The 26,921-nt window shown below is 45.8% G+C and overlaps 1 long non-coding RNA gene across 1 annotated transcript in view; it reads right to left on the bottom strand.

Moving 5' to 3' along the window:
- The window catches only part of LOC139680527 (uncharacterized), a 32,126-nt gene extending 7,917 nt beyond the window's left edge, over positions 1 to 24,209 (bottom strand). Inside the window, exon 1 of the long non-coding RNA XR_011699362.1 lies at positions 24,082 to 24,209. This is a non-coding gene — a long non-coding RNA (uncharacterized lncRNA). The remainder of the gene's footprint in view (positions 1 to 24,081) is intronic.
- Between the last annotated feature and the right edge of the window lie 2,712 nt (positions 24,210 to 26,921).

Below are 26,921 nucleotides of genomic sequence, written 5' to 3'. Positions count from 1 at the left end.
CAGCAATCTTGAGGGTATGTGGGCTGATGTTCTGAGGTGACAGGAGTGTACAAGCACGACAGTCTCTGCAGCAGCACAAAGGAGCTGCCATGAGGTCCCTGGACTCCAGCACGGTCGAGCAAAGCCACACTGTGTGATCACAACCAAAATGGCCCCACCAGAGGCTGCCTCCTAATCCTTTTCCTCCCCTTTGCAGCTCACTTCATACTCTCCTCTGGTCCTTTCCAGTATGAAAGGCTCTGCTAATGACCTTTGAACAGACCATGTGGAGAATGTCACTGCAGAGCTTCTTAATCTTATAGTGGCGCCTGGATAATATGGTGATGGGCACTGAAATGCCGAAAAACAGACAGACAGATAGTGAGATAAGATTAGATATGGAAGTCATTTAGTCAGTCATCATAGAGAGCAGCTGACATAAGTTCATTTGTAAAGCCAACTGCTAAAACTGCTTTAGAAGTCCTTATATTTTAATTCTGTTGAAAGACAGACCTTTGATCTGAATTGTTTTGGTGGCATGTGCATTATTTGAATGGAACCTCACCTGGCCAGGTAATACCAGCCCGGCCATTCCTGGCATACTCTTGCCATAGGAGAACAGTGTACATGCAAATCCAGCCCTCCCGATGGCTTGGGGCAGGCAGATAACTGAGCATCATGGAGCAGACACAGACTGAAGGCATGAGCACCACTTTATGCTGATATGCAGAATGAATCATGGCTAATAAAAGGCTCAAATAACCATACATATGACTAAATGTAACCCCAAAACACTTTTAAATAAAGCATGATCAGAAAATAAAAGGAGAAAAATTAATATCTAAAAATTGATATATTTTCCATTATTTATTAAATTACGCTGGGATAGGTGGAAGAGGAAAGGGAGTAAAAGACCCGCCTGATTCACGGTTGTTTATAGACACTTCTATATTCCAGCTCTCAGGTATTAGGAAAACACTGGGATGTTTGTACTGCATTTGTTGCAGGGGAAATTATTTACATTCACACATTGTGTTTTTGTAATTTGACATTAAAAAATTTTTCAAAGACACTTCCTAGGCCAGTCTATGATTGAAGTGGGTTGTTTGTTTTCACCTAAATCCAAGGCCATGGTGGTGTTGCCAGCTGTGGAAGGAGCAAGGGAGTTAAGCTAAAAGTGTGTAGTTGATCAGTCCCTGTGCTCCTCTGAGGGGCATTTCCCAGCACAGACCCTTTGCAGCACTCAGTCCCACTAAAGCAAAAGCTGCCAAGTGCACGGATGAACCACAGATAAATCGTTGCATGTCTTAATTAGTGATGGCTGAACTCTCAGAAGATTCTGTGGTTGAATTAGAATAAGCATTCAGAAAGTTCAAATGTTAATCCAAGCCTCTCTAGTTTATACTGGTGGAAGTCACTCTGCAGAGCTGCTCATTCCACTTTTAGTCTCTCCTGACTGGAGCTGGGCTTGAACTGCTTCACAAACAGCAGCTGGCACTGCAGCCCCTTCGTGCCCCCCAAAGTCAGTAACTGCAGGAGTGAGAGCAGTGTCCACAGTGCCCTTCCCACAGTCTTGTATCTTCCTGGGATGCAGTATGAGGCATATCCATCCTCGGCTCTGAGGCTGCAGGGCTTGACTTATCCCTACTGAACTGTCAGAATCCTTGTTTCCTTAACATCTGGGAAGCTCAGCCTCCCTCTGAAGGCAGGTGCCCCTGGCCAGTGACTGCACTGAACACCCCAGGCTCCCAATCTGAGCACCTCATTGCTGGGCCTGCACGTGGGAAGGCTCAAGGGACAGCTGTGGAGTGTCTGATGTTACAGTGCCCTGGCCCCACAGCCAGCCCAGTATGGGGCACATCCAGTCAATTTTCCTGCCCCTTGGTGTCTTATAATGGGCTGTAACAGGGGAAACATTTCTCTGAACAAAAGTGTCCCTGTACAATATCCCTGCAGCCCAGTTGCCCCTGTGCAGTCCAACCCATGGGCTCACAGCAAGCCCAAGGGTATCTGTGTAAAGTCTGCCTGGCACAGCTGGAACCGCTGGGCTCAGACTGCTAGTGAGAGGACTCATGTCTGCAGGAATTGTCCAGCTTGGGAGTAAATGGAGTAAGTGTGTTTTTCCCTGGAGCTCTGCATACCAAATATGTGCTAATCAAGCACAAAAGAATGCCATTGGCTGAGGCAACCCTTTAAAAATAGATACCTAAAAGTATTACGTAGTAAAGTACTAAAGAACATAGTTTAAATTTCAATTTTCAAAACTGCTAAGCAGCAAGCAGCTCTTGTTTGTTTGCTTTGGGATTTTTTTTTTTGAGAATCAACCAGTTTAGGTTTTGGAATATGATTTTATATTCCTATTTTTTGAGGAACATTGTCCAAGTCACTGGCTGTTGACTGGAATCTTTATCAGGAAATCTGTAACTGAACATTCCAGGCCAGGATGCACAGACACCAAAGCTGGGCAGAAACTTGCATGGTATGGTGGCAGTTACACTGGAAGAAGTGATAAGGATTAGAAAAACCAGTTTCATTAAGAAACCAAGTTCAGGAGAAGGGACAGAAAAGCACTTTTGTATACCTGGAACTTGTAGTTCTGTGTTTGCAGGGATAACAGCTCTACTTCTCACAGCACTGGGACTTCCAAAGCTTTGAATAAATAACTGTAGCTGATGAATAACAGTACCTTCAAATGAAATCTTAATTGCAAAACAAAGGAATAACAAAGAAAAGTTAATACTTTTTTACTTTATTCAAAGCTTAGAAAAGTTTAGGTTGGAGTTTGGGTGAAGGCTTGGTTGCTGCCATTTCCCCTTTTATCTGAAGCAGCTCACTCAGACCTAATCTTCATCATCTAAACCACAGGATTAACACACAAAATAACTTTGGAGCAAGCCAGGTCCAAGCAGGAAGCTGCAAGTACCATCATGTTTTCATGATATTAGCCAGCAAAATAACTGTGGTTTCTTCAGTTTTCTGGTGGTGTGTTTTTTTGGTTTGTTGGGGTTTTTTTTTTGTTTTGGTTTTGTTTTTATTCACTACGTTTATGTTTTCCTTGAAAGGGGCTTGGGTTTTTGTTTCTTCTTTGTGTTGGAAACTTTCAGACTCCCAGTCTCCCTCCTGGAGGGAATGCTCTTTGTCCTGGACAGCCCCAGCTGCCTGGACCTTACGCAGAGTGGCCGAGGACGACTCTCACCCTGCTCACTCCTCAGTGCAAGCCAAACACAGACTGAGCCTCTTCGACCTGGTCAGGTGTGAAGGAAAGGGGCCACCACTGGGTCATGTGAGGGGACTAGTCCTGCTGGTGTGTGTTAGGCTAGTGGTATTCCATCTGGATTGGCTGTCCTGAGAAAATCGATGCTCCTTTACTTGTCTCAGGATCCCAGGGGGTTTAGGTGGGAACTCTGCACTGAACTGCTTGGATCACAGCAGTTCTGGGCATGTCCAGACATAAAGCTGCTGGTACTGGAAGAAATGTTACTCTGAGCAGGGAGGAACCAACAGAGTCGTAGGTGCTTAAGTCCTCTTTTGCATCTGGCCCTAACTTGCAAGGGAGGAAGAGCCAAATGCTCAAAGGCAGCTTCCATTTTATGGCTCTAAATTATGCAAAAAAATTATAGACTCAATAACTTTGCACCTGCATTTGTACTGAGGTGAGGGAGAGCCTCAGCCAGGCACAGAGAGACTCTGATTCTCTGCCCTTCCTCTGCTTCGGGAATTCAGGAGGGAGGAGGGGCCTCATGACAGCAACAATCACAGTCCCCATGTGTGTCCCACACTCCCATGTAAAGCTGCGTGGTTGGTACACTGGGTGCTTGTTGGGCAATGCCATGGAGAAGGCTGGTTTCCTTGGAACATTTTCTGTTCATTGTACTGTTCCTTCCCAGCATTTCAGAAACCACCACAAAGCAGGGGAAAAAAACCCCACTTCTTAAAATGAATTGTGTGTCTCTTTCCTTGCTATCCCAACAGCCTTGGCAAGCTCATAGGAGCCAGGCAGAGCTGGTCTCTGCTGGATTTTACTCTTTGGACAATTTTATGATAATTTGGGGGAGTTTGCATGATTGAATGGTAAAAGCATAAGGACAGAAATCAGGACTCAGCCTTCATTCCTGGTTCTGCCACCAAGATCCTGTTTGTATTGGGATGACACAAATAAACTTTTAGTTATCCCACTGGCATGAACCTTGTTTTATGTATTTGCTACTCTGTTATTTCTAGAGCTCTCTGAGGCTCAAACCAAAGCAATAGCAAAATGTCCTGATTTGTCTGCAGAAAAAAAACATAAACCTGAGAACTGTGACATCCCTGCTGTGACTCAAAGGCTGCCAAAGACAATGCAAAGACATCCCTGACTCCTGTGTACTTCAGATTATGACACAGCCCCTGGCCAGATGGAAAAGAAAGGGAAGGCCACTGGGACTTGAGGAAGCGGTGGGAGAACTATGATAGATATTAATGGGAGTTAAAACAAACCATCAAGGGATGCTGGAAGCAAAATTTCTGACAAGGCTTGGCTAGCATGCACAAGTTTAGGGACCCAGCTCTTGCAGCTTCTTGGCTCATCCCTGGAAGAAAACAGCTTCCTGTCTTACCCTCTTAATGGGAGTTCTGTGTTTGTCATTCACAGTACTTTCCATACCTGAAAGAACTACTCAGTTCTGCTTTCATGGCAGAATTCCCAGTGATTTCATCATGAGCTCACATCCTCTTACTCTCTGCTGGTCTGTCCTTTCCCACCTTGCCACACCAAGAGACTTGCCTGGCAAAGTCACAAGGACACTTGTGCTCATTCTTGGTCTGTGTTTCTTTGACACAGGAATAATCATTACACCATCTGAAGATCATATTTGTGCATGTAGCAACCAAAACAGAAAAGGGGCAAATTAGTTCAAACATAGTCTCCTGCATTCACTCAGGACATCTCCTGCTTACAGTGACGGTGTGTTTCCTCCTGGCTTTTCCCCATGGGCTTTACCACCAGGTGCAGTTGGGATTATGCAAGAGAACACGGCACATGGACTGTCCTGGCCCTTGCAGAGATAGTCTGCAAATGTAGCATGTGATCACCCCAAAGCACAAATAAAAAAAAAATAAAGGAAGAAAAGAATGAACCAAAAATGTTTTACTGTTCTGGAAAATTAAATCCCATGATTGTACTTGGCTGCACTGCTATTTCAGCAGTGTGGTTTCCAAACCAGCACTGACTTTGTGGTCCTCCTTTGAGCACCTACATCCTTGGGGTTGGCACCTACAGCTGCTCTCTATGCCTTTCAAAACCCTCTTTTATACTGCCTCCAAACAAGTGGCAGGCTGGACCTTAAATGTGGAGAGTTTATCTAAGATCAGATTTTTCCTATTTCAAAGCCTTTATCAAAATAAAAGCTGCAAAGATACATAACCATGATCCACTAACCATGTCCTCTCTAGCCATCATGTCATCAGTAACTATCTGCTGTCATGGAGCAGAATGAGGGGGGCTGAAGAGTAGGAACACTAATTAAACAAAGAGATGTTCTGGTTGGTGATCAGAGATGGCTCTGTCTGCTGACAATACGCTAAATTGGATTCACCAGCAGCAGTGACAAAAGAGATGTTTTCATTCACACGGAAATTCTTTGATTCAAATATTTAATTTTGCTTTAAGGGTTTCTAAAATATAATTAAGCACTAAACTAAAAGGAAAACTGAATCCCAAAGCTAAAATGTTTCACAGAAAATGCTGAATTTGTTTGAAATTTCAGGTGATAATAACTAAACCTGTCAGCTGAAACTGGTCACAGTTCACAAAGCACTTCAATTTTCCTAAATCTAAACATTTTGGCTAAGATTGTCTAAGAGTAAACAATGGGAGGATGCTGCTGTGAAGAAGCAGGGTTTCAGTTCCACCCATACAGGTGTGCAGGTGTGCACTATTCCACCCTGGTCCTCACAGAGCTCATAGCAGGAGGGTGGGGTGGGTACACTCAGGAGTCAGTCACGCTCTGCTTTTAGTGCATTATGAGCTATAGCAAAGTTACATCTCAACAAACCCATAAACTCCACTTGGCAGGAGAATACCAGGCACATTTTTGCTGCCACAGAAATACAGTGTCATAATTAAAACAGTGGTTCTTTTCCCTCAAGATTTTCTTTAGCCCTGTCCCCAGAACCAGTCCCAGGGAGGTGATTTATTGTTTATCCACATGACATGCAAGCAGCATATTTAATACAGTTGCAGTTCATACTTTAAATTCAAACATAACATCAATCCAACAATTTTTGGCAAATGAAAGGTAGCAATGGACTGTCAAGAATCTAAGGAGACCCCGATCTAATTTACACGGTGTTGCTCTCAAAAGCTGGCAGCCAGGAGCGCATCTTCTTAAAATGTTTCTATTAGGAGCCGGTGTTTATGATCACTCTCAGCTTGGCACAAAAACATTCTTCTAAACATTTACATTTCACATTCTTTAGGACAGTTGAAAAATGTTGGCTTGCAGTTCTCCACACTGCAGAGAGGCCATGAGGAATGTTATAGTAGGGCGTTAATAGCCATGTACTTTTCTTGTTTTTGATTTATTGCGTGGTAGTTTTTATACTAGTTGTATTCTTGATGTTGCCTGTCCTGAACTGAGTTTCACTCAAACAACATGAGCCTAGGTTTATTTTTCTAGCTAATAAAACCAAAGTCAATTAATTTATTAACAATGCTTTGTAGCAATGTTACAGTCACCATTTGGAGATTTTCCCATTTGAATATATTCCCCATCTACTGTTGCAAAACTCCCCAGCAGAGTCAAAAAATGAGCATTTTCCAAGGGATGCATCCATGAAGAAAGGACTATTGCTGATCTGTTTGTCCAAACAATCTCTGTTCTGGTTTGCCTCTGACTCTGATCACAGTGTACAGAATCAGCAACAAAATTAATAATAGAGAGCCCCTGGTCAGTCCTCCTGGCTCCAGGTAACTACTCCCATGAGTAGCTGCCATGCTGAGTAAGACAGTGGTGCTCTGGTGCTGTGTCACCCAGTGCTGGGGAGCTCCCCCAGCCAGTGCGATCACCCAGCTGGACTGACTGCTCATTCCTGCTGCACCCTCTCTGTACACGGATTGCCCAACCCGACCCAACCTGACAGCACCAGGAAAATATTGGAAAAAAATACATTGGCTTTATTCTTCACCGGGAGAACTGTTTTCAAAGCAATATTTTTAAGGTGCATGTAAACTGTAGATTAGAGGTGTATAAATGTATTTGATGAGTTCTCCACTGCACACATCACTTAAAGGAATGTATGGACCTTACTGACGTAGTTAAATGGATTAGGACTGATGCATGGGACATGATGGAGTCCTAAACTGTGCCAGGTCCCAGGGAGGTCACTGAGAACTGATGGTACTGGGGACTACAAGGATGTCTCCACACCAGTCACCTCTCCACAGTGTTGCAGTGAGTGGGAGTCCCCAGCCAGGGCTGCTTGGGGGAGCTCCCTCATGGCCAAAGGATGTGTGGTCAGACTTGGTGGGATGTGCTGGGTACTGGGCATCACTTCCATTCCCTATGCCAAGATGTGTTCAACCCCTGTGAGGGGCCACCTCAGACACTTCAAGTCAGCTGCTGCAGCTCTGGGCCCTCAGCTGGACACATGAGGCTGATGGAGGGCTTTGTTCTATGACACTCGGTTAGAGAACCACATTTGCTGCACACCTTGTTGGCAGTAGTAGTACAGAACTCCAGGCAAGGGAATTTTACAAATTGTGAATACAAATTGTAGGTGTGAAGTCTTAACTGCTGTTCATAATTAGGCAACAATGCAAACAAACTGTACACATATAATGCCCTTCATCCGAGGAGTTTAGGCAGCATAAGAAGTTCATTAAAGTCTCATCAAAACATGGTGTTGTGGCAGTATTACAGAGAGACCCCCTGAAGCAGCTGCAAACTACCTCGTGTGGGCCATGGCAAAGAGCCTGCACTGTCAGGTCAGGAATGTGCTCTGCTCCCGCAGCTCCCGGAGCTCCCAGTCAGCCCAGGGCTTGTGGTGTTCAGGGAGATGCTTTTATTCGGTGGGATAAAAGCTGGGATGTTCTGGCTTACATCAAACTTGTTTGGGGATATTTGCAAACTCATGGAAACAAAAGACAATGCCTCTTGACAACACATTTTAGTGTAATTCTGTGCAAGAACACTCTCATTCCAGAAAGAAAATGACCACACAAAGACTGACTCAAAACGAACTCCCTGCCAGCCTTTAGAAACTGAAAGTCCCATTTTAAAGTTGAAGGTATTGGCGAAGAGCCCAGGTTTTTATTTAGCTTGCTGTTTCCAGAGTGTACATCCCCCAGAGCAAGTACCCCAAATTCCAGCAGTTGAGAATCTCGAGGTACAGGGACAGCTGCCTCACTTTAGGACAGGTTCCCAAATCAAATAGGGCCAATTGAACCTGAAGGTTCTCAGTGACTCATTTCAAGGCAGACATTAAAAATGAGAAGTCTTTGAAGGGTTTTGAAGATTTCAGCTGAAGCGACTGGGACAGAGGATGAAGCTGAGGAATTCCTGCTGTCATAGACAAATCCTCTCAGAGCAACTTACTATCAATCAATAATCTATATTCATATAGATTAGCATATACGGGTCTCTATAGGAAACTGACAACACCACAAGTCAGTAGAATCTGCATCCCGTGTCCTGAATAAGACTAATAACTGTATAAAGACACACAGGGAGTAGCTCAGAGTGGGTGGGAAGCAGTAGCCAGAAGGCTGGTTAGGAGGAAGGGAGAAATAACAAGGCACCTGGTTCCCAGGAAGGGCCAGAGGTATATTTATAGAGGTCACACACCTTCTGGTCAATTAGGTCTAAACCCAGAGGAACCACTAGTAAAATATCCATTGCTGCTGGCTTCGGTAAAAGCCAATTAGAGACCCATTTACATTATAAAACCTAATTTCTGGGGAATAAAAGTGTGGAGAACTTCAAAGAGTAGTCCAAAGTATGGAGCACAGTGTACATTCAGGACTGGACTACTGGAACACAGTACTTGAACATGTGGACATTCCTTGAGATTCCAGGGAAAAGAGTTTAAAGCACTGACCTCTGGTCGCAAAATTTAAGACAGAACTGAAATAATTTTTGTTTACTTTACATTTTCATTGTTTACTTCCTCCCAGTCTAGTATCTAAATGTTCAACTTTAATTGTTTCCAAAGAAACACTTGCTTTGGCCAGGGGGAGAGGTGAGTGAAACCAAAGCTGTGGTGGCTCAGCTCCATGGGGATCACAGCCTGTCTAAGCACCACATGTAGGTAACCCTGAGAGCCTCAGCACAGCTCCAAGAGGCTCTTCAAGTGGCAGCAGCTTTTGCCAGGCTGCCAAGAACCAGTGCAGGAGCTGGGAAGGCCAAGCTTTCATGGCTGGTCCCTTCAGTGGGCACAAGCAGGACCTTTGTGAGGCACAGAGAGACTCCCCATGGCTTGTGCCAGCCATGGTGCTCCACAATGAGGAGATCAAAGTCATACCATGGGTTAGTGACAAAGCTGAAAAGAATCCAGATTGCTGGCTCCCTGTCCTAAATACCAAATGTGGTCCTGCCTTCTCTAGGATAAAAGCATAAGGAAAAATATTCAAAGAGCTTTCAAGAAGCAGTGTGGATTTTGCTGTTAAAAGGAGTAAACATTATCAAAGGATCAGAAAATTCCACAAAGTAACACAACAGTTACTATTGCAAAACTCTGGGGGATCTCTTCTGTGGTATGGAGTTATTCAGTGGCTCAGATTCACAGCAGTGTTTCTTCGTCCTCCGCAGTCATAAATTCTTTTTCCTGTTTTGGATAAGTTCAGTAAGTTCAACTCTTTTGGCTTCAATGAGGGCCAGACCTTGACTAAAATGTGATATTTTTATTGCCCCTTCCATAGAATATTTACACTGTGTTTATCAGGTTCATTTCTTTCTTCATTAGAAGTTAACGGCAGTGCCATTAGCACTGCTTTAATGTCATGAGAATCACACTCTGTAGGGTGCATCCTATGACTGCCTCAAAAATCTCTCCCTGTGGGTATTTTGTCTCTGTGAAATAGTCTGGTTCCAACTATTCATCTTTGCCAAGAAGAACAATGTTACCAATTATTCCTACAGTGGAAAATAATCAGAACAATCATTTGTTTTCTTGCAGTTGGTTGTACACGTCCTTCATCAGAAGAAATTCAGCTATGAATTGGAAAAATTTCCTTTCTCCTTCCCAGCCTCTTCAGTTGATGCAGGATTCATGGCATGCCCATGCATCAGATGAGCAGTTTTACCTGGGAGGTAGGAATTGTTCCAAGTTCATACCTTCTCCAGATGTAATTCATTATTATGAAGGAGACTGGCAGAATGCCTATCTACAAAAGAATCTCCAGTATTATGATGTAGAGCATAGAAGAGTTAACAGTGACCCAGTAAGAGAAATCAGGAATTTAAATGTCTCTTTGCAGAGAGAAAAGATCTGTCATTGTTGAAAAAAATGAGATGAAATTATCAAAAGAGCATTTCTGATCGTGCAATCAAGGAAATGTAGAACAAAACTTCAGGGCATAGAGAGATCTGTGAGTCCTACCCTGGGGAGAAGGTTCTATAGATACTTCTTCAGATGAGGGCATATCAAAATTCAGTGCCTGAGCTCAGAAACCCAAACATTCATGTTAAAAATACAATCAGTTCATGTTCCTCAGTTCATTGGGACATAAGTAGCTTTAGGACCTGGCTCTCAGATTTTGCTTAAATATGCAATTCCTAGGAATAACTCAGCTGTACCATTCCCTCGCAGGTCTCAGGAGTCAGAGCAGATTCCACCAACGGGCACCCAGGTTACATCAGCAGTCCCCCCTGTGCAGGAAGCTGTGACAGACTTTTTGCATTTGTTCTGGCTGTGCCCAGGAGGTGTGGAGGTGTTGTCCGAGGTGCTGAGTCCCCACAGGCCACTGCAAAGCCAGAGACAGCTGCAGGTGCTTCATGCCACCGAAAAATCACGTCACTGGCTTAATCATCACCAAAGTCTTATTACCAAGATTTGCAGCTGGTATCCAGTGAAATCTGAGATAGCAGTTAGAGTCCCAGTAACTAGTAATACCAGTTTTTCTAGAAAACTAATAAATGCAAATGTTAACTGTTCTAAATTCACTTCATAAACAAGTCACCTGGAAAGATTTGTGGTTTTCATCTGAACAGAGAATATAAATAGAAAAGGAAATGGAAGGCCTGATACTTGGTGTCCAATAAACCCCACAATGTGGCCAAGCTTTTGCAGGGCTGGCCGGGTGTGCAGTGGGTTAATTAGCAAAATGTCATTGCAGTCTTTCAATCACTATAAAATAAATGTAAATGCTTTCTAAGTGTGCAACCCATTAGTGGCTAATGAAGCGACTGCAGCTGATGGGCTGGATCCCCCAGAGCTGCACGTGGCAGGTGCACGAGGCTGAGGAGCTCTGAGGAGTGATTCTGATCTCCAATGGTGAGGCCTGGCCAGGGATGACAGTGCCAGGAGTCTCATCCCCACAGAGCTGCTGAGTCTTGACTCGTGTTCAGGGTCCACTCACACCCAGTGAGCTGGAGGGTGAATGAGCAGTGAAACTTGGGATTTGTCCCCATTTGGATGGAACTCTGTGTGGCACTGAGTCCTGGTATTGTTCCCAGTCTTGACTTACCCCAGCACCTCAACTTGTTGCCTTGTAACAGGCAAACCAAACCCCAACAAGAACTTTGGCATGACTGCTCAGAGCTGAAAAAAGCTATGCTTCTCCTGCAGTCCTGTCTCTAGGAGACAAGCATGGATTCCCCTGGAAATCTGCCCAGATCTAAGAATGAGTATGGAAATGGGTGTTATTGCCTGCACTCTGTGTTTGTGTTCAAACTCTCCCTTGCCTGCAGTTTCCAGATTTTTCCTATTGAAACTAAGGTGAGATTATAAATGAATAATAATTAGCTGTCATCTTGATAATGAATTATGGATTGAAAACAAGTGCCCTTGAAAGATTGAAAAATCATGCACTTGCTTCCAAAGGAAAAGGAGAAAGGACACATAGGGAGACTAAAACTTCTGTATCACAGGTATAATGTCTTAGCAAAAGTAGCTCGAACTGGGGATTGCATTCTGGATCTGGACTTCCCACTTCTGCAGTGGCCTAGACACGTGTCACCTTCAACAGCTTGGCAGTCTCTCAGAAAGCAGCAGCAAAGTGCCACAGCAGCTCCAGCTGTGAGTGCAGCACGTGCCCCCTGTCCGGCCTGACACAGTCCAAGTGCCAATGCTGCTCCACACCATGGTGTGCACAGCAGGAAAAATTACCCAGCTGACCATAAATTCATGGAGTAGCCCTGCTGGAAGCACCCTGCATCTTCCTGGGGTTATACATTGGAAAGGACTGTCTGAGTCATCCCTGCTCTGCGTATCCCTTTGCATCTCGGCATTAGCAGTCAGGAGCCCTCGGAGCCGGCTCAAAAAGCCTCATGTTTGTGCTCTCCCATGCAAATACCTCTTCTCCCTATATATTAGTTACTGTGTGTGGGTTTTCTCTCTCACTCTCTCTTGCCATATGTGTGGGAGTTGATGGCATCAACTTTATGAAATCTCAACACATGCCAAGAACAGCTGGAGAAGTTGAAACAAGTTCTGGGTGAGGTGAGTTTCATGGGCAGGGACTGAAATTAGCCAAGGTACTGTGGCTGTTTGCCATCCCAGGAGACTCACATGGAGCATGTGGGCTTTGCTCGCTCCAAAGGCAGATTCCCCATGGAAAAAAGGATTTGATTTAGATAATGGCAATGGAAGAGATAACTGAGTTATAAGGATCTGTTCACCAGGAGAGACCATCTCTGCACCTCTTCTGCGACTGGTTCATTATGTAAATATAAAATTTCATCATGAGGCTGAGGTAATTAAGATCTTCAGCTGCCATGTAGCACTCTTCATCTTCAAAACGCTTTAGTAACATCAATAATTAATCACCACAACACTCTGGGAAGGTTATCATCTTAATCAATGGGTAAACTGAGGCATGGAGATTTAAAGTCTCAGCCTGCCAGTGGTGGTGAGCCTGTGTCCCAGCCGGGTGCTCAGCATGCTCCAGTGCGTGCCCAAACTACCTGATAGGCTTTCTGATAAGGGACAAACCAGGAATGCATTCCAGGAAGGATGAAATAAAACTCCCTTCAGACTGCACAGAATCTGCTAACCACTGGCTGCTCCCTACAGCAGGGATTGTTCTCCAAGCCAGGACATCTGTCCTTCCCTTGTAATATCTACTCATTCCTGCTGGTCCCCTCAGCAGTCCAGCAGTAAGAATTCCTGATGCAATAGATTCCCTCTGTCCTCAGCCTCAGTTTTGACTCAGGTATGACATGTTCTTTTTTGTATTGTTTTAGAATATAAAGAACCAATGACACTTGGTCTGACGGATTCTAGTGTTATAAATTGTTCAATAACTAACACGTGCCTTTGAAGCACTTTACACATCTCTCTCAGAAGAATATCCAGCTTTTGCCCCAGCCGCAAACAGAAACATTTGAGTCTTGTTCAAAGTTTGGTCTTAAGTTGTTAATTTTTAATAACCAGGGTTAGTTTAGGCTACTAAATGCAGATTTTACCTTACCCATTTCTGCCATTAGTTCCACCTGGACAGCTCCATCAGGTCATACATTTTTGCTCAGGTGTGTCATTCCCAGAGAAACTTGGGGAGAACTGTGAAAGAAGTGACCTCCCTGCCCAATTCTGTAAATGAAACCTCAGCACAGCTTACAAAATACAGAAACACACATAGTACACCTGAAAGAAGTTTGTTCATCTTGAGGCTTCACAAGCAGGATCTATCAAATGTGGCAGGCTGTCATTAAAAACAATTAACCTAATCAAAAATCCCTTTTCTCTTATTTCTGCTTAGTCAGGTGAATATTAAATACTAGATTTTCCAGGGGCACAGAGAAGAAGAGGAAATCAGCATCTATGTTTTCACTCAAACATGCGTACGGAGCAGCAAGTACAGATTTGCCTTTGTCTTGCTGAAGTATGCATGTAATTAGCATGACTGCACAGGGAGTCACAGACTCCAGGCACGGCTGGCCACCTGCTTGTCTGCACAGGGACAGTGTCTGTGTGTGCACCTCTGGCACTCACACTCATGGAAACACTTCTTCTTCACAAAGTGGGCTTGTGAGAGTTGCTGTTCTCCTACCCCTCATGCTCCCCTGGACTCCTGGTATCTCTCAGGACAATATTTCTCATTGAACATGTAGATTTTTTGTGCTTGTTTGGTTTGCCTGTGATGTCTCAACTCTCAGCATCACCACCACAAGTCCGAGTACAACTCTCTCCTCAGCACTCCCAAACCTCTTTCAGTTCTCCAGCAGTGGAGGAGGCAAATAAAAATCCCGAGTTTCTTTGTGGTGGGAGCTCAGCCCAAGGGAGGAGAGGGAAGCTGACCTCCCCAGTGCATTTACTGATCATATTTCTTTTTAAGGCACTTAGCCATAAGCCTCAGCCTATGGCTCTGCTTCCTGCAGGCACACCCTGCTTGTGGCCGTGAAGGTACTCACTAAGCACTAGTAACACCCAGCATTTATATAGGGCTTTTCATCTTCAAAGCACTTCCCGAACATCGTTTAATTAATGAATCCTCACAGCCCTCTCTGAGGTATGCACAGTTATTACCCCCACATTTTACAAGTGAGGAAAACTGAGGCAGCGATTAGCTGAGGCAACACTGTGGGAATGGGGATTAGTGCTCCAGAGAACCCCGGAGTGCTTGGACCCCCATCCCATACAGGGCTTGCCAGGCTACTCCCTTGGGAGATGTATGTGGTGCCTCAGTTCAGTGCAGTCCCTCCAACATGATCAGTGCTGGCCCTTTGGTGTAGCAGCAACATCCAACTTTCCATGCCCATGTAGGTTTTCTGTGTGGAGATCTGAAAAAAATTTTCTTTTTTGTCTTTCAGTATCTCCAACTCCTCCTGTCACCCAGACAGCCAGTGGAAACAAAGACACTGGGGCTGAGGTTCTGGAAGGAGACAGCTTCTATGGCCTACAGCACTACCTAACACAGTCAGCTTCAGTGCCTTCTCAGAGCTTTAAGAGTGACACAGAAGGGGGACTTTCACCCAGAGATCTCCAAGCACTCCATGGATAAAGGACAGTGTTGCAATCCCAGATCACAGTGTGGCTCAGTCAGACCCACTCAGCCTTGGCCTCTGCTGAAGGTCTGATGATTCACGACCCTCATCCCACATTCACGAAATTTCAGTGAGTTTCACTCACATCCTCCTAAGTGACTGTGGGTTCCTCCCTCGAGAAGCCCCAGGGTATCCCAGTTCCCAGTTGACATGTGGAGGATGGGAGCAGACTTCCTGGTGGTAATGGTAGCCAGTAGGGTGAGAGAGGGCACCAGCCATGGGGGTTAAACCTGGATGGTTCAACCTCGTCAAACTTGAACATCCGAGAGAACCTGCAGGGCTTGGTTCCTTTCCAGCCCTCCAGGGCTCTCACAGCCCTAATTATTATTGTTGTTGTTGTTATTATAGCAAAACATTCATATACTGCCATAAAATACAAACTAGATAATACACGTTCTTTGCCTGAAGAGCTGAGGCTTCAAACAGGCTGGACATTCTGAACTAGATCCCTCAGGAGAGACAGGGAAGGCGCAGCCCTTTCACAGCAATTTCCCTTCTCAATTCCTTTCCAGTGTGGCTGAACACTGAAAAAAACCGGGATGTGCCAACAAGGAGCAGCCCAGGGAGCAGCAGATACAGCACGGTCCTCCCCAGCTGGGGACAAGGACTCGTGGCTGGTAGTCACACTCACGAGGCAGGGACTGGGGGGACTGGGATTTAACTGGGGCTGTGCTTCTCCAGCCAGCTGCAGAAAGCAGTGTGGAACCCGCTGTTCTGGTGGGAGAGCAGCTCCCGGGAGTGCTGCTGTCGCTCGGCTGGGCAGCGCCGCCCGCACAAAGGCAGCAGGAGCCGCTCGGTCCTCCGGGACATCCACCCCCGGGCGTGTCCCAAAGGCTCAGCGGGACAGACCCGGGGCTGCAGCGCTCGGCTCAGGAGCCTGGAGGTGCCTGTGCTGTGCCTTTGCACAGCCGAGCACTGGGCAGTCTGGGGGTCGTAAATGCTCTTCTCACTCGGACTGATGCCACTTCCTGCCTGTGAGGTCCCTTCTCCTCCCTCCTGACGGTGCCTCCCAGTCGAATCTGAAATGCCACGAGATACCAAGCCAAGGGAGAAGTGGAAAATGTTGCAATTGCTAAGCTGCCCTTTGAATTGAAATAATGTACTTGTAAATAATAATAATACTTGTAAATAATAATAATCTCTAATAAACCCCCCCCCCTGCTTATTCCAATAGAGCCAGCCCAGGTAGCAGGAGGGTACGAAGCAGGCTGGTCTAGCCCCTGGACAGACTCACCCACAAGGCCCAGCACCAATACGCCCTGTGTGTTTCGAGCATCATCTGCAACAGCTGCACCAAGACAAAGCAAAGACCAGCAGCACTTCATGTCCTTTGTGTGTCTGAGCACAAGAGAGCAATCCCTGCCCAGTTTGTACCAGCCGAACGCTCTGAGCCAGAAACTGTCCCTGCATCTGTATTCATAACTCATAATACAAACCAAAATGAAAAAACACAACAAAATACATTTGCAATGAAGGAAACATTTCTCAGAAGTGCTGCTGTTTCCAGTCCCTCCAGTGCTCTGTGTTCCAATGTTCTAATGTTCTCTGGCCATTTGGGCACAAAGAATTGAGCTGATGAAGTGTTCAGATGCTTAATCTGGCCTACCTTAGATCTGGCACAAACCCAAGAAAATACTAAGAATAGGGAACAAGGACGTACTTGATATATAATGTTAAAGTTCTGTTCATTATTCAACTCCAAAACAATTGTCATCACAGAACCTACAAGACTGTGGAGAAACCTCACTGGACACAGAGTGTAGAGGTTTCTCATCACCCACTGTCTACCCCTAAACAACTGTTGCTACTTCCCATTCTCCAGGCTCCTAATCTGGCCCCAACCAGGCTCTGCTCTTTCCCTTGGGGATTTTGTTCCTGCACATAGATAAGTTGGTAACTCAAGTCTGAATTTTTAACTGCTCTGCCCCTTTATGACCAGTCAGTCCCAGCCTGTCCCATTCTCACAGAGGGCTCACTGGCTACACCAGCTGGGCTCCTGCCCTGTTCCCCACCCCTGCCAACCTGTTCTGCTCCTTCCTTGGATGGCACCTGAGCAGCCCTTTTTCCTGAATGTTCCAAAGGCTGCTGAGTGCCAGACATGGCCCCTCTGGGCAGGGGACACCTGGTCACAGCCCTGGCATATGCTGGGCTGCATTTCAACACACCAGAGAAGCAGGTTTTCTATTTTTTCCCCAACTGCAGAAGGTGATCTAGACAAAATGGGTAATTTCTGAGTTAGCTCCTCGTGCCTTATGCTTCCTGCCATAGCAATAGTTGTCAATCAAGCAGAGCTTAATCTTAACTCAGGCATTAACTTGAACACAATTAATTCTTGGCAGCAGACAGAAAATGCTGTGCACCCCGTCTCTCCTGATGGTGATAAGGCTGATTGTCAGGACAGGCTCTGCATTCACTCCTTGACTTTAGCAAGAGTTAGATCAAGCCCATACAGACTAATAAAATAAATTATATTGTTGGCATCAGCAAGTGCAACTCTAAAAGAGTCAATTGATTTCTGTCTCACTATGTGAGCCAGGACCTTCCTCAGCTCTGAGGTGGCTGGGATCTTCCCAGTAGTTTTGAGGAAAGCAATTCAAATTACAGCTGGGAGACAACAAAAAGGACAAATCTGAGGCACGTGGCCTAACTAAAGGGATGGTGTTTGCCAGGCTGCAGCACTAACACCAGTGTCCAGACACAGGGCAGAGGGTCCCAGATATGACCTGTGGCCACCTGGATCAGTGTCATCCTGCCCTGCCATCCTCTGCCTGGCTTTGCTGCCTCATGGCACTTTCTGCACCATTTATCTCATTCCACTTACAGAGATGTCTTGTGTGGCTCAAATTAAACCCTGTTACCTTTGCAGGGGTTCACAGTGATTCAGGTTATGAGATGAGATGGTCTGGGCCAGACTGTCATCAGCTCAGGCTTGCTCCAGGTTATCTGGGCCAGCTGTCTTGCAGCACTTGCAACCCCGACACTTGCTGTGCCTCTCCCTATCCCTCATTTCTCTGGCTATCTATTTTTCTGTTATTACCCTTATCAAGAGAAGAACTGAACCAACCTGGCATACCAGCCTGATGGACTTAGCAGATTGCAGTGACTCAGTGCAGAACTCTTCTGATGTTTTCACATCCACATTGGTGGACTAGAGGACAGTGAAAAGAGCACGCGATGCATCATGAACATTGCAAAACCTTCAGGAGTCAACAGACTGGAAGGTCCCTCACCAAACAGGTCCCATTCCCCTCTGAAGTGCCCTGTTCTTTTTTTTTTATTTGAACTGTCTGAGGTTTGCAAAGCACCTGAGGCTCATGAGGGGATACCAAGGAATTCCCATCTCAGTTCAACTCACTGGTAAAAAAGTAGTAGAGTGCATGTGGGGAAAAATGTCACATTATGATTTTACTGCAAATAGTCTCGAATGACATTTATTCTGAAAAGCATTATCTTGCTAAGATTCATATGGATAAAAAAATGCACATTCAGTTCCTGAATTCATTTTGACAAGGTCCAAATGCAGCACATGCTTGCAATGAAACTGGCCAGTGCTTGGCTTCAAGGAAGGAAAATTCTGCAAGTAGCTGTTTCAGAGTTACTTCACTTCTGCTGAAAAAATTGATGTAAAAATCACTTACAAAAAAGCTCTTTGTCAGTTTTTTCTTTGGCAAAGTTATGCAGCACTGGCCTCAAAAATTAACTTGTTTATAAAAATCCAAATATATGCAAATAAACAATTTATCTTATTCAAGAAAACAATTTAGTTATGAACACTTACATGATTTTAAAGATGTTTGGGAGACAGTTACTCATCAAAAATAGTCTTTTTTCCCTAACACACCATATATTATTTCAATTTGTAAGCTAGATGTACATCATATTAAACATCTCTTCTGAATAAAGAAACACCAAAGGAAATCCTATACTCATTTCATTAAAAAAGTGTCCTTCACCTGTCTCACAAAAGTCCATGTGTAGGAGTTACTTCCACAGTTCCTCCATGCTGCAGTGGTGCCACAAAATGACTTCTGTGCCCAAGAAGGGACTGACACTTGGTGGCACAAGCTGAGTGTGCTCCTCAGGGCAGCCCCAGCTCTGCCCCCTCTGTGTGAGCCCCCAGTCCCGCAGGCATGTGAAGGACTGCCTGGACTTTAAAGAGCAGGAATGAATTCAGGGTGATCTGTGGGGTGGGCTGAGTCCTGTCCCACAGCACCCTGTGCTGTCCCATGGCTGCGGCAGGGGCTGCTGACGGGCAGTGTCACGCACAGTACCATGGGCTGGCCACAGCTTCGCACATCTGGGACGTGGGACTGCAGGACTGCAGACACCCTGAAGTGCTGGGGTTTGTGATCGAGCCCAAGAGAGTGGAAAGAACTCCCTGGGAACTCAGAACCCTCCCAGTTCTCCCCCTGATCCATTCTCCTCCCCTTTGATGCTGCTGCCTTTGCCATGAATGTCGTTATGGATTGCGTGTGTATTAAAACCAAACAAACATGAAACAGGACACTGCTGCATAGTTTTCCATGTCAAAAGGAATGAGGACAAAACCCTACAACACATGACTTATGCAATTAACTCTTCAATAATTAGGTATCCATTAATTCAACTAGGAGAGATAGGCATGGTACATTTTCTGTTTTTCAAGCATTACCTCCAGCAAAATAATCACCAGGAACACAAACACAGATTAGCAGAGTAAAGGCTTCACAGGTCTACTCCCCTCCTGCTGACAGGGCAATGTTTAAATGCAGTATTCCAATATTACAGGTTCTATGTCCAAGCATGTATTCTAAATTCACATCTATAATGGGTTATGTCAAGCCTTGACATGGCCAGTGGCAATTGTTCCCTGGAACTGAGCTCAAGATGAAAGTGCCGGGACAGCTGTCCTTGAACTCCCATCTGTTGAGGAACAAGCCCCACTGTATGAAGTAGATCACGAATCTTTCACTGCCTCCTTAACAAATGAATCATGGAGTAGCACATGGAATGAGAGTGTTGAGATCTCATGTACCATACTGCAGCTGGGAATTACTGGGTGTATGTTCATAAATAGCTCATGTGGCAGAACAGCCCAGCATGGTCTTAGTTTTACTACTGAGTTACTCTGAGATCTTGTTCATCTGTCAGTATCTCATTTGGTCCTTTTGTAGCTTGGGGAACAGCACTTATCTGCTGCACTGAGGCACTGAGGTCTGTAACAATAACTCTGAACTGTTTGATAAGAGATGCTACTGAAAGACAAAGGTGTATTATTGCAAAATTTTGTGGGTTGGCAACGTAGCTAGTGGCACTGTATTGCATTCAGAGCCCATTTGGCTCCTCACAATGAAATGAGAGTGGGGGGAGAGGAAATCAGGTCAGAGTTTTTGGCAGACCTGTTCAAGGTAAGCATAATCCAGCTGATTCATTATGTGCTGCAATCCTTGCTGGCAAAGCCTCTGAGGTAAAGTAGCCTCCAGCCCTATTGCAACTCACCTCTGTGTGGGGGTGTTGATGCTGCACATTTAGGGAAGGGTGTCACTGGTGGATAAACTCAAGGGGGTGAGGGCTGGGGAAAACAAAAAGCTTCACACAAGAGTACAATACCAACCTAGTGTTCCCTTCTGAGCAGCCCACTCCAAAATGTTGTTCCTACCTCCTACCAGACCAGGAGGACACCTTTGAGAAGACCCTTCTGATGACTAATGCAATCTCTGTCTCATGAATCATTGGGATGTCTTTGTGGCATAATCAGAGCTCTGGTTATTATACTCATTGATGATAAAACAAGTAAATCTTAATGAGTTGTGGGAAAGGAGACAATAGGGCCCTCTGCCAGGTCTCATTTACCTTGACAACACGCCTACAGCCCAAGCACAAAGATTCCTATTGTGTACCCTCAGTATTTGTGAAGGGACCAGACAGTTCTTCTCATTTCCCCCAATCTGATGGTGCTCTCTTTATCTCTGCCTTAGCATTTCTAAGGTACCTATCACTCGGGTATCTAAGCATCTCAGCTTTAGTCCAAGGTTAAATTTATGGTAAATAAATCACTTGGACAGCCTTTGAAGGTGAAAACTGATATATAGTTAAATAGTGGTAAATTATGCAATTTACATAATGCCTCTTCTTTGACTAAAAGGACAAGCAAAGACTTTGTTGTTCATGTTGTAAACAAATCCTCTGTGCATGATTCAGTCATCAGGTAACTGGGTCTGTTACCTCACTAGCACAGCTAAGCCATTACACGCCAGTAACACATGCCCAGCATGAACTGGGAACTTTGTCCCACCTGGACTGTGTTCACACAAGGGGCTCTTGTCAGCCTGGCTCTCTTGGTCAGGGTTTCACCTCATCACACTCCTGCCCAGAAGAGCAACAGCAGTGGAATTATATAGGAAAGAAAACAGATATGAGAGAAATGGTTTATTCCACCTGGCAGTGACCAGCACTGCTGACCTCACTGTAGCTGCTGGCTCTTCTTGTAAAACCAAATCCCAGCTGAGAATGGGCCAGGAAAACCTTCCCCTGGTGCCTGCTTTGTCTGCAGCTTTGTCATCTACAACTGCTTGGGAACCTTCAATGGAAAGAATTTTTGAACAGAGGAATTTTGAGCAGAGGAAAGAGATCTCTATCAAGCTCCTGTTTTGTAGGTATTTTTTAGGGAAGTATTTGTAAAGAAAGGCTCCCCAGCTCCCAGCTGGGTTAGGAAGAGCTGCCCCTGAATAGCCCTTGCCAGGGGAGGACCAAGGTCAGCACCTAGCACGTCCCTGTCCCACATGGCTGCCACAATCTCCAGGCTGCTCCTTGCACTGGCTTGGGTGTCTGCCCCGGGTTCTGTGCAGACAGCATGGGAAGATGAGTTTCAGCTCAGCAGGAACACAGGAACATTCTCAAATTTCTGAAAAGCTTGTCAGGATGGCAAAAAACTTCCCATTCAGATCTGGAGATAAGGGCACATTTCAAGCAAGAAACAAAAGACAGACCCTGACATTTAGATCTCAGAGTGAATTCCCTGGGACAGCAACAAGAGAAAAACATCTTTCTACTTGTGCTTTAACTACATCAGAGCAGTTGCTGATTTATAATGCTGAGCTGGGAGAACATTAAAAATAGTCTTTTTGCCAGCCACAGGGAACTGCAGCTAAATTAGGGATTGTCTACTGTTGGCTTCTTTTGAACCAGTTTCTGTGTTCTCACATGTTGTCCCCATGTTTTGCTCTGTCAGATGGGGAGCTGCTCCGTGACTCACGGTGCAGAGATGAAGGACAAACCTTTCCCTCAGGACAGGGGCCGTGTCACCTGCACCACACACCTGTGTGTGCTGGATGTTCCCACCGCCCCCCGGGACTCCATGCAAGTTTTATTGTGACGTTTCTGCTTTTCTGATGTACAGCAGAGAGTGCCAGCAGGGGAAGAATGACCAAGTAAGGGCCATACAGGGAGACTGCAGCAATAGTCCTACAGTAAAGGCCTCAGCAGGGCACAGGGAATTGGGCTTTGGTGGGGAAGGTTGTGTAATCAGCCAGATGCTCTTCCATCACATGGGAACTTACCAGTCTAACATGGGAGGGGGGCTAGAGCTCTGCAATTTCCTTCCTCTTTCCCTTAAGAAGTCCAGGGTGCTTAAGGTCATTTCACAGATGGGAGGACTTTCTTTCCACTATATCCTTGTGCAAAGAATCCTCTCAGTCACATTCTTTTCACATACTGAAAACAATCTTTTACTGATAGAACATCTTCAAGAAGTAGGAGCTTAACAAAAGGCTGAGCATAAGGAACAAGGCTGAGATGGAGACAAAATACATACTGCCCCTGCTTGCTCTCTTCTCACAGCAGCAATAGCCTCTTCTCTTGCATGAAAGTAAATGGAGTAGCTCAGCTAAGATTGCAAAGCCTTCAGAAGAATCAGATCCATTGTGTAAGCCAGGAAAATAAATTTAGTGCTTTCTTAAGGAGCAAAATATCTTTCTGGTCCTGTCTAACTCCTTCCAGACATGGGCAGCAAAGGAACACACACAGTGTAACCCATCGTGAGCTTTCAACTCTCCAAATGCTTCCTTACTCACTTGTTACTTACACAGGATTGCCTTTGAAACCAGGCATCAAGAGTCAGTGAGTTCTACCTCAGCACAGACGAGTAATTAATAATAATAATAATGATGTTTCCCCACCTCATCTCTTTCAATATGCTGAAGGGATGGAAGCAATTTCTACAGGAATTCCCCCCCCACCCCACCCCCTCCCAGGTTACTGATTTGCTACAGATCTTCAGTTTGACCTGTGGGAGGAAGAAAAGCTGGGGGTTCATCCATAACCCAGCCTGCTTCCTGCCAGTTTGTGCCAGACAGGCTTAATCAATACCTTTGTGGACACTCATGCTGCCACACAGTATGTTTTACCTTCTGGAATGAAAGTAGCATGAATTCAAATATTTTAAGGACCTCATTCAGCCTTCCAAAAAGCTGCCAAGCGCATGGCAAAGTCCAGCTATTAGCATCCCAGAAGGAGCTGCAAGGCAGCAGCTGTTTTGGCACTCAGTGGTAATTACACAAGTCTGAGAATGAAGTGGGACTGCTTTGAAAGTGCAGGCTCTAATTGCAAGTGTCCAGCACTGGAGATGTGGATCTGGCCTGCTTTGAAATGTGGACTGGCAGTGCTGAGCTGCCCCTGCCAGTGGGGCAAGAGCCACAGAGCTCTTCTGGTCAGAGTAAAACCATGGCCTCACTGGGCCAGAGCAAAAGAGCAGTGAAGAACACGAGGACCCTAAGGAACACTGCTAGCTGCAGAAACCATGCAAACAGCTCCAGTGACACTGCCAGAGCATTTAGCAAAGGTCAGAACAGAGCCAGGACACTTCTGAGGAGGGAGTCATATCAGAGGCGATCAGAGAGAGATGCTGTGTGATCCACAGCAGCAACCCAGAGAGCTCAAAACTCACCCCTGCTTTCCAGGGAAAGGGTCAGTGTCTGAACAGGCAATGCAGATGGAACGCAGTCCTCACTTGTGAGGGAAACAAGGATAGAGGTCCACAGACTGAGACTTCATTCCTGAAGTCCTCTCATGCCATATAAATTCACCAGACTACATAACAACCCACAGCTGAGCACTTGCCAATGTGTTCATGCAGCTGGAGATCTGCAGTGTGTAATTGCATTTGCCATCGGGGTAATTGTGCATGCAAAATTGTGCAATAAGTATTTTCTACACATGCTCGTGCTTTTAACTTTCTCTCTCTCTTTTTTCTTCACACGCACACCGCCCCCCCCCCCCCCCCCCCCCCGCCTCCCCCTCCCCTCCCCGGCTTCAAGAATTGGGCACTGTTTGAATAAATAGTCAGGTAAAATAATTTAATTCATTAAACATTATTTTGACTTGCTTTAATTATAGTCACAAGTGAACCACAATACTGTGCACTTAAATGACACAAGAGACACTCCACATCACTGCTGGGTCATTAGGATCTGTTTGCACAGTTCTTTAATTTGCCTGTAGAAAGATGGATTCCTTAGACTGAAGCTAATCTGTTACACATTGTCTGGAATGTAAAGTCAATTAAACACTGATCACAGTTACTGCCCAGTCCTTGGCAATTAGCTTATTACTGAGGATTCATTTCATTTCATAGTTGGGGAAACCAAGGAAGAAACTCTTCTACCAGAGAAATCACAGCTAGTGCACAAAACAACCCAAACCACTTCAATCTCCTGAGATACAGAGTGACTCTGTACACTTGCAGAAAATAAAGGACATACAGACCCAGCAGATCAAATGAAGCTCAATGATTGCTTTCTCTGCCACCTGCACTGACTCCAGATGATGCCACTGCTCAAACAAACACTGTCAGGACTCAAAGTACCACAATGGCACTGTCTCTGTGAGCAGGAGAGACTGGGGGTACAAGAGCAAGGCAGTGCCACCAGCCCAGAGCAGACAGTGACCCTGCTGAGCACAGCCCAGCAGGGATGGGACACCTGGGTCCTGCAGCACAGCCAGGACAGGTAACAACCAGAGGGGTGTTTCACAGGGGCACAAACACCTACACACACACACAGAGTGTTGTCTGATGGGAAGAGGAGATTTGCTACACACAGAGAGGTGTTTTTCTTTGAAAATTAATGTTGAAATGCAAGATCCTTAGAGACACTAAAACAATAGATACCTAAAAGGGGAATGTCAACAAGAAGAGGGGAAAATAAATGTAAGCATCCCAGTTAGGCAATCAGTTCTGTCACTAACAGGGCCAGGTGAATTACAGGCCTGGTTAAAATCATAACTTCGCTGTAAGAGACCCTGGATCTTTCCATACAGGTGTCCTGTTTGTCCCAGATGACATGAAGAGGCATTCAGGAAAACTGTCCACTCTCCGAATGCTGGGGAGCTCCCAGCTGCCTTTAGTTCTTGGGCTGCTGCAGGACCTCTGTGTTCAAACTGATATAATTTAATAAACTGATCATAAGTGATGCAGAAAAGATACAGCCTTATCTTAACATCTGAGGTATAACTGTCTCCAAATGACATGTTGCATTTAGAGCAGGTTAACAAATCCCAGTGTGAGTGGAAACAAAAGTGACACCTTCCACTTTTGCAGAGTTTGATATTAATGCAGGTAAGGTTTCAACAACGCAGGTAAGGCAAAAACTCCCTGTTGCATTAGAGAACTGGACTTATCCTGCTCCAATGAGTAGCTCAGATTTGCAGAAGCTTTTCACTTGGCATTATTATTTTGTCACTGGTCTGCAGAAAACAGAACAGCATTCCCTGTTAGAGAAAACTGCCGTGCACAGATGGGCAAGCACCTGGACACGTGCAGGCATCCCCTCTGCACAAAACCAGCCTCCTGCACACCCACAGGTGTAACACACCTGCACCCAACACCTGCAGAGCCACACCTACAGGGCAGAGCCACCTGTATTTGCCCAGACAGTATGAAACACATGCACACAGGGGTCTGTGCACACACACCTGCACACACGTTACTCCCACACACCTGCACACAGGTGTTTACTCCCACACACCTGCACGCAGGTATCTGTGCACCCCGTGCAGAGCCCTCCGTGCAGGCTGAGGTTCGCAGCACACCGAAGGCATACGTATGTGCGGACACGGCCACGCGCACACACGCAGGGCTGGCTCAAGGCAGCCCCAGGAGCGCAGGGCAGAGCCAATGGCAGAGCAGATCCGCGAGCAGAGGGAGGTGTCGCTGGCGGAGGTGACACGGCGGTGGCGGTCCCTGCTCAGGGCGGGTCCCATGTGTGGCAGTCACGCTCAGGCACACACACAAACACGGGCTCGGGCACAGCGTCCCCCCCGCACTGGGCACTGCTGGTGCCAACACAGACCTGCCGTGCCGTGCCCCTCCCTCCTCCTCACCCTGTGTTTGCACACAGATCCTCGGATCAATCCCCTCCGTTTCCCAAATAATGCAGATTCCCTTCTGTTTACAGCCGGGATGCTGAGCCTGAGTCAGTCTCTAAAACCATCTTTGCCAAGCCAGTCCTGTCTTGTTTGTTTGTTTTCGCAGTGACTGTGTGTGAGGAATAGGGTGGGTGGAGGCGGCTCTACATGTCCCTTCACCTCTTGTGGGTTCTGGCACATTCCTTTCACAAACACTCTCTCAAATGCAGGGGACAGGATGATTTGTTTATACAGTCACTGCTTTTTGCTGAGGCTCGACCCTCCCCAGGACATCTCTGCCTAGGAGGCTCGTTCTAAACTGGTCTCTGTTTCCAGGTTACCTGTGACATGGACTCTGGGTAAAGCCCAGAAAGTTCCTGGAGA

Source organism: Pithys albifrons, chromosome 18 (genome assembly GCF_047495875.1).
Source record: "Pithys albifrons albifrons isolate INPA30051 chromosome 18, PitAlb_v1, whole genome shotgun sequence".
NCBI classification, from domain to species: domain Eukaryota; kingdom Metazoa; phylum Chordata; class Aves; order Passeriformes; family Thamnophilidae; genus Pithys; species Pithys albifrons.
This window is presented reverse-complemented; position numbering and strand designations above follow the sequence as displayed.